The sequence below is a fragment of the Rhyacophila brunnea genome, unplaced genomic scaffold (genome assembly GCF_057557595.1).
Source record: "Rhyacophila brunnea isolate RB1 unplaced genomic scaffold, BYU_Rbru_1.0 scaffold_66, whole genome shotgun sequence".
NCBI lineage: Eukaryota > Metazoa > Arthropoda > Insecta > Trichoptera > Rhyacophilidae > Rhyacophila > Rhyacophila brunnea.
Window position 1 is genome coordinate 1,359,142 of NW_028233335.1, and position 7,427 is coordinate 1,366,568.

The following is a 7,427-nucleotide window of genomic DNA, read 5'->3' on the forward strand; positions in this document are numbered from 1 at the left end:
TCAAATCCGATTCAGAGTCTTTATATTAATAATTAAAACAAACCAATTTTTTTAAATACTTAAACAATATTATTATAAAATAAGAATTCAAACTATTATGCTAAATATATTGTGATTCAGTTACAATTTAGCTGCATTATAATTGTAATTTTTTACTAATAAATGATTAGTAACGATAACTAGCAAGATACTTATACTCATCTCATTTGGAGAAGAGGAGCATTTGATGAATTTAAATCGTGGATAGGTGTCAAAAGAAGTATCAAGGAGTTGTGTAATATTCCCAACGGGCTGACCACTTCTAAATAGATAAAATTGAATAAAGAAAAATTAACGCATAAATAAATAAAGTCTAGTTATTTGGTAAGATATTCTACTTATTATTTCATAAAATATTAATTTTAAATTTTAAATTTAGAGTAACTATAAAATAATAGAAAGTATAAATTTTTACATATGTCCGAAAATTTTATTTCACAATATATATTAATTCGTCTTCTAATGTAACTAAAAAAAAAGGTATAAATTTAAATCAACACCCGAAAAATATTTTAGATATATCATATACACATTTAAATATATATCGTAGGCAGCAAAACCAAAATAATAATTTTTAAATTAATTATTGTGGCTTTATTTTCATCTTAATTTGATACAATAAAAATTATGTACACATTTCAGACGCGAACTACAAGCATTGACATTACAAGAAAAACCATTTAAAATTTCAATAATAAGCATAAATTTCACACTAAAATATTCATCGCGAACTTTTATGATTTGAACCATTATTTGATGTCCATTTATTTTAAAGCAAATATCATTATCAAAAAATAAATATAAAAATTATAAAATATAGTAGTTAGCTTGTATAGTTTTTGGAATAATCGTTTGAAAAATCGGATTTTTAAATAATTCTTCTTTTTTTCAATTAGTAACTAATCCATATGAAACCTCAAAGAGAAATCATGTGAGGACAATCATAATGCATATTTAAAATAAAGCAAAGATATCTAAATTGATTGTAAAGAGTATTCTTAACCTTATAAAAAAAGAAATCTTCAGATGATAAACATTTATTATTTATATTATTATCAAAGTTTACCCCACAATTATGTGTATTCTTCATATTTAAATACTAGAATTGCAAAAATTATACATTTACTTTGATTTTTAACATAGATAAAGTTGCAAAATGCTATATTTAAACCTTTCTTTATTATATAACAAAAAAATAAACAGAACTTTACAACATGATTATATTATCATATTGAAGATACTTTTATACATTGATCATGTGTATATTCATTAAATATTCATTAAATAATCATTTTTGTCAAAAAATGTTTTTAAAAAGAAATAAGATGCATTGAGTAATTTATTTTCTTTTTTTATTGTTTAAGTGGATTTCTATATTTCAATTGTATATACTGGGTTGTTATTAGCTCATTCTAAATATTGCAGAACTTATCAAGGCATCTTTTGTGATCTTTCCGTTATATATACAGGTCGAATGCTCTTACTCTCTCGCCTTATATGAGTTTTGTGTAGTTTTATTATTAAAATTTTTAGATATATTCCTAAAAAAATTAAAAATATATTATGCTTACCGTTAAAAATACGCCTGATATTTATAAATTTTTACCCCTAAATGAAAATTGAGCAAAACAAGAAAATTTAAAATCTTAATTTTAGATATAATGTATGAAGTGAAAATTTTATTTCTTCCAATGACTTATTATCATCGAAAAATACTCGCAAGAATATGCATTCTTATTCTAAGCCATATTATATATATCTTAAAAAACGCTATTGATATAAACTTATCTACTAAACTAGTATTAAGTACCAAGACCGGTTTTTAAGCAGAAAGAATATTTTGTTGATGAATGCAATTTTTTTTCTTAACTACAGTACGAAACAAATAAGAAAATGATATATTTTAGAAATTTATTATGGTTTATAATTTCTTACGTATGCTTCTTCAGCTTCTTTGGCTTCTTCAGCTTCTTTGGCTTCTTCAGCTTCTTTGGCTTCTTTGGCTTCTTTGGCTTCTTTGGCTTCTTTGGCTTCTTTGGCTTCTTTGGCTTCTTTGGCTTCTTATGTTTCGCCTGCTTCTTTTTTTTCGATTTTTCTATAGGAGATGGCGACCGAATTTCGTTATCGTGCATATATATTGAATTCTCGATTTCAAAACAATAACGGTCGCATTTGAAACAACATATGAAAAACCTGACATATAAAGATCTAACGAAATGGCTATCGAGTGTGCAGTTGTTTGTTAAAGTACATTTTCTATAATATCTCGAGTTTTCTATACAATAAAGGTAGTTTTCTTTGGAGTAGATAGAAAAATAAGAAAAAATTATCTCGGCTTCTAGATTTTTAAATTGCGTAAGTAAAAAATATTCAAAATGTACAATATAATAGTACCTTGAATGTATTTTCAGAGTACCCTTTTTTCCAACAAATATGCTAATAAAAAGGCTTCGAATTAGATTAGCAAGCAAAAATCCTTTTTTTTCGCCTGCTATCATAGAAGTGTTACAATCAGATTTGCAATAAAAAATATCCACAAGCTTTAATATTATTTTCATAATAAGAATTTTAAATTTTGCGGATGCATCTGTCTCTGGTTTTTCTACAAGGCTTTTTGTAATAGGACATCTTATTTTTCTAAATTTATCAGCTTCGTAAATAGCTTTTAATTCTGCTATTATTGTATTTCTTATTATCCCCGAACCTTTTTTGAGTTCCTTTTCCTCTAACTGATCGATAAAATATTTAAAATAACCACTTGAATCAGCAATTAGTTCATTTGGATCAATATAGAATGAAATATTATCATAAGGTGCGGCTGCATATAGAAGATCAATGATTTTACTAAAATATGTATTTTTTTGTTTTTTCAAATATGAGCTTTGAATATAAATAGCATACTGTTTGTTATATAATATATCGTGTAGCTTCTTCATAGAAAAAAAAGTTCTGAAACTGTTGTATGAATTCAGTAAACTCTTCTTTTCTAATCTAGCCTTTAGATTCTCAATGCTTGCTTCTTTATCTTGAATCAAAATAATTTCTATGAGGCTATCAAAAATAGCTGAAACCTCGTGTGGGTGTCTAGTACATGGATAATGGGATATTAAATTGTCTGTATTAATCACACTGAAAACATCTATATTTATTTTTCTCTTGTTTTTTAGCATTTGTAAGCATAAAAAATTTTGTATATATACATCAGCATTTACATTGATCAATCTCATATTTCGATCTATTTCTATGTACTTGACACCATTTATCATCTCAAAACTTTCGAATTTATTCTTAAAAACAACATATTTTTTGATTTCAGCATTAGTTTCTACGTTTATAAGGTGAATTTCACCTTGGCAGTTCTCAAAATTCCGAATTTCTTCCACCCAAACAAACCTAATATAACTGCATATCAAGTCATGGCTAATAAAATTATTCTCTGTATTTTTTTTATAATCATCAGGTGTTTCTGAATTAATGACATCTGAATGGTTATTACATTTCCGAAGCAAGCGTATTTCTTGCCCATTTTCGGATTCTCTTATGTAAATTTTGGAATCTATATCACATATTTTTATTGTGGATACATCTAAAACCTCACAATCTCCATTGTTGATGACTTCCTGATCAAGTTGTGACTCTTTTAGCACATATATTCTCTTTGTGATATTCAAATCGCTCAGACAGAAGGTTTTTTCACTTATTTCCAGTTCGTGCATATGATTTAAATTTGAACTTTCATGTCCTGGAGGACGTACGTATAAATTTTTCGACGAATCCAAAAACACCTTTATAAATTTATCAAATTTAACAGCATAATTTTCATTTGTATACAGATTTAAATGCATAGAGCTGCATACACAATCTTTGTCATCCCCAGAAAAAACTTCATTTAAAATGTTTTTCATAATTCCGTCTCTTTCTTCTTCCGGCAACCTAAAGAAGTCATTAATGAGACTTTTCTCTATATTGTCTTCCTTATTTCCACTTTCTGCCGGCGATAGCTTTAACGTAAGAAAGAAAAAAAAGATTGAAATCATAATTGATAGGGGTTCTACAAATTTAAGTTTACATAGATGAAACTGGCCAATATATTGTTTTTTGTTATCACTTATTTTGATTGAATCAGAAAAAATATACATTTAGGGATGATTACGTCATATTTTGAATTATGTTTCGAGTTATATTGTTTTTTAAAATTTTAATATGCATAAATTTATATTTTATATAGATTAGTTTCGTATCTAAAGTAAAGAGCATGCAAAAAATAAAACTCACCGGAATAAAAATACTGTAAAATAAATCGAACTTGAAACATCAATCAAAAACTACGCATTCACTTAAACTGTATTTTTATTGCACCGGGTGATTTCTATTTCTTTTATGACTTTTAACATAAAATATTCTGTGGCTGGTAATTTTATTTTTGCACGTTAAAAATGTACTCAAACATTCTTTTTTTGTTTCATTTTATAATTTTAAGCTTTATTCTGAGCAATAGACCAGAACATATAGAATTCTAAAAATGTCTTGAAATTTGGGTTTTTAAATATATAAAGTAAAGTTATATTATTATACAGTTTGTCAACAATTTTGATCTTAAAATTGATATATAGAATTTGTTTTTTAATTTTGTATTTTCCGTATTTTAATATGGATAGATTTTTCTATAAATTAGTAAAACAAAAATAAGCATTTTGGGAAAATAATAATAAGATCTAAATTTGGTCTAAAAAATAAATTTGGGCTTCGGATAATTTAATTGTTTCTTAATCTATTCATTGGAATTTTCTGGATAGTTTGTATTAAAGGAATATATTTAAAAATAACAATTTTTTATAATGTCTTATAGGTATTGTCAATTCAAAAATACCGGATAACTTATATAAGTCGGCTTTGAAGTTGCACAAGTACATTTTTATCTTCTAGAAAATATAGTGTAAAATGTCATAATTTATGGCTGATACTTTGGCGAACCAAAACAATCGTTTTATTTTTTATGCATGACTTCTTCTTTGAAAATTTTATAATGATAAGAAATATAATCTAAGATAAACAATTCAAAATATATATGTTTATATTCTTTTTAGAATTTGATTGGTGGATGGGGAGGAAAATGCTGATAATATATTTGAAGATTGCAATTCATAAATTTTGATTGTTGTCAAAAACCTTTACATCAATAAATTTTTTTTTGCAATAATGGTGCTCGGAAGAGGTATATTAGTATGAAATTCGCTAATGTTTTTTTAGCACATCCTCTTTAAAAAATTTAATTCTAGTATAACTACTAAAAACTATAGCTGCTTTGAAAAACACGTCATACAGTAATCTCTCATGACAATATTGTCAATTACTAAAAATAGACAAAACCACAAGCAGAATTAAATGGATTTTTAATAGATGGGCGCTTGAAAATTTTTATTTGGTTCATATTCACAAATATAAGAATTTAATCAGGAAATTACATACAGTTCAAACGCATGATATTTATAAAACCTAGAAAAAAACAAAATAATGCATATATCGATCACCATAAAAATATATTATTCGCAATAGTCCCAGCAAAATTATAATCGATTTGGTCTGTAATAATTGTGTTTGGTTCCATTGTTCTCTTAGTAATGGAATATAAAGATAAGGCTATGCCACATAATTTAAAACCGCGAATTTCCAATGTAACTTTAAAAACGGATATTTTGCATTATATCTATTGAATTTCTTTTTCTACTGTTTTACAGCAATAATATTTTCTATATTTATATTCATTTTTAAGCTTATGGAAGTTGAAATACAGAAACAGTTTCCGGTTATTCTCGCACTCGAATGATAAAATAAATTAGATTTAAATGAAAAGGCTATTAAAACAGACACAAATACCAAAACAACAAAAGTAGCCTTTTAATATATTTTAAAACTAATTAATGATAAAATATTCAGTTTCACGATATACATCTAAAAAATTGGTTTTTAATAATAGAAAATAAAAGTTTAATTAACAGAATAGCACAATAAATACGCGAACTTTAAATTTAAATAAACCACATTGACTTTTGCAATTGATCTTAAAAATATTTTCAGGATATGTTAATATAATAAAACGAGCCTAAAGAACAAAAAAATATGGATCTGCTATAGATAATGTATATGAAGAACCTGTATTTTTTGTTAGACTTGAATTTGCAAACTTAATGTTTGAAAAAAAACATTAAAAAGTAAAATAAAGATAAACTTATGTTTGATCGGTTCGGATTTAATCAAGCCTTTCTTAATTCATGTAATTCTACGAAATTATGTGTTCATGTATTTAACACCTTAATAACGATTTTATGATTTTTTAGAATCAAAAAAGCTATCTACTGAACCATAAAGAAGTAAAAATAGGTACAAATAAATTATAAATAAATCCTTTTAGTGTCTTTAATTTTTACAAGTATTCTATTTATAAAAATATTTATATTAACCCAGACTTATTATTAAAATTTATGGTGATTTTTTTTTCAGTAAGGTATTGTATATTATACAATTTTAATTGAATATAAGCACAAATATAAAAATTGTTTTTTCCATTTATTATATAGGGGTTGTACAAAACCAATTGTTTTTTTGTGCATTTTTATTCAATGTATAGTAAATTCTAAATCTTCTTAATGTATTTATTTTATCAACATACAAGTAATTTGATATTTATTTATGGTTTGATTTTATTTTTAGCTTTTTATAGTTGTTCAAGCAAAACTTCAGATTGCTCTAGGAAAAGATTTGGCTGATACTTCTTTCCACTCATCGTCTATACATTCTTTTTTGATGCATATTCTTCTATCAAGACGTATAAGTTCAATTTTCTTCCTCAATCGTATTATTTATGCGCATTCTTTCGCTTTAGTTGTTATTTTTAGCTCCTTAATATATAATTTATCGTATTTTATAAACATTAAAATTATTTTTATGACGTATATCAACACTCTAGTTCTCCATTTGTAAATTAGAATACATTCATTTGATAATAGATCGCATTTTCTAAGCAATTAATTTCAACCTTCATCAGACTACTAACACTTTATTTTTTTATTTCTATTAACGAGATAAACTTTTCCCTTTTATCGTACACAAGAATGCCTGGTCAATGTGGTGGAAAATTTAAATCCATTTTTAATTTTCTATCCACCTTATTTTCCTTAGTTTGTTTTAAATAACTTCCTGAATCGCTTTCTTTTCGATTTTCTTTATTTTTTAAGCCCTTTTTTCTTGGGTGCATAAATAGTACGCATATCTAAACTTCATTATATCTTCGTGTATGTTCATGGCAAGAATTCTTTTACATCGGCTTTATACCTTGTCTACTATTGTATATTCTTCTCCACAGTGTTAACCTTTTGACTTTTTCCGAA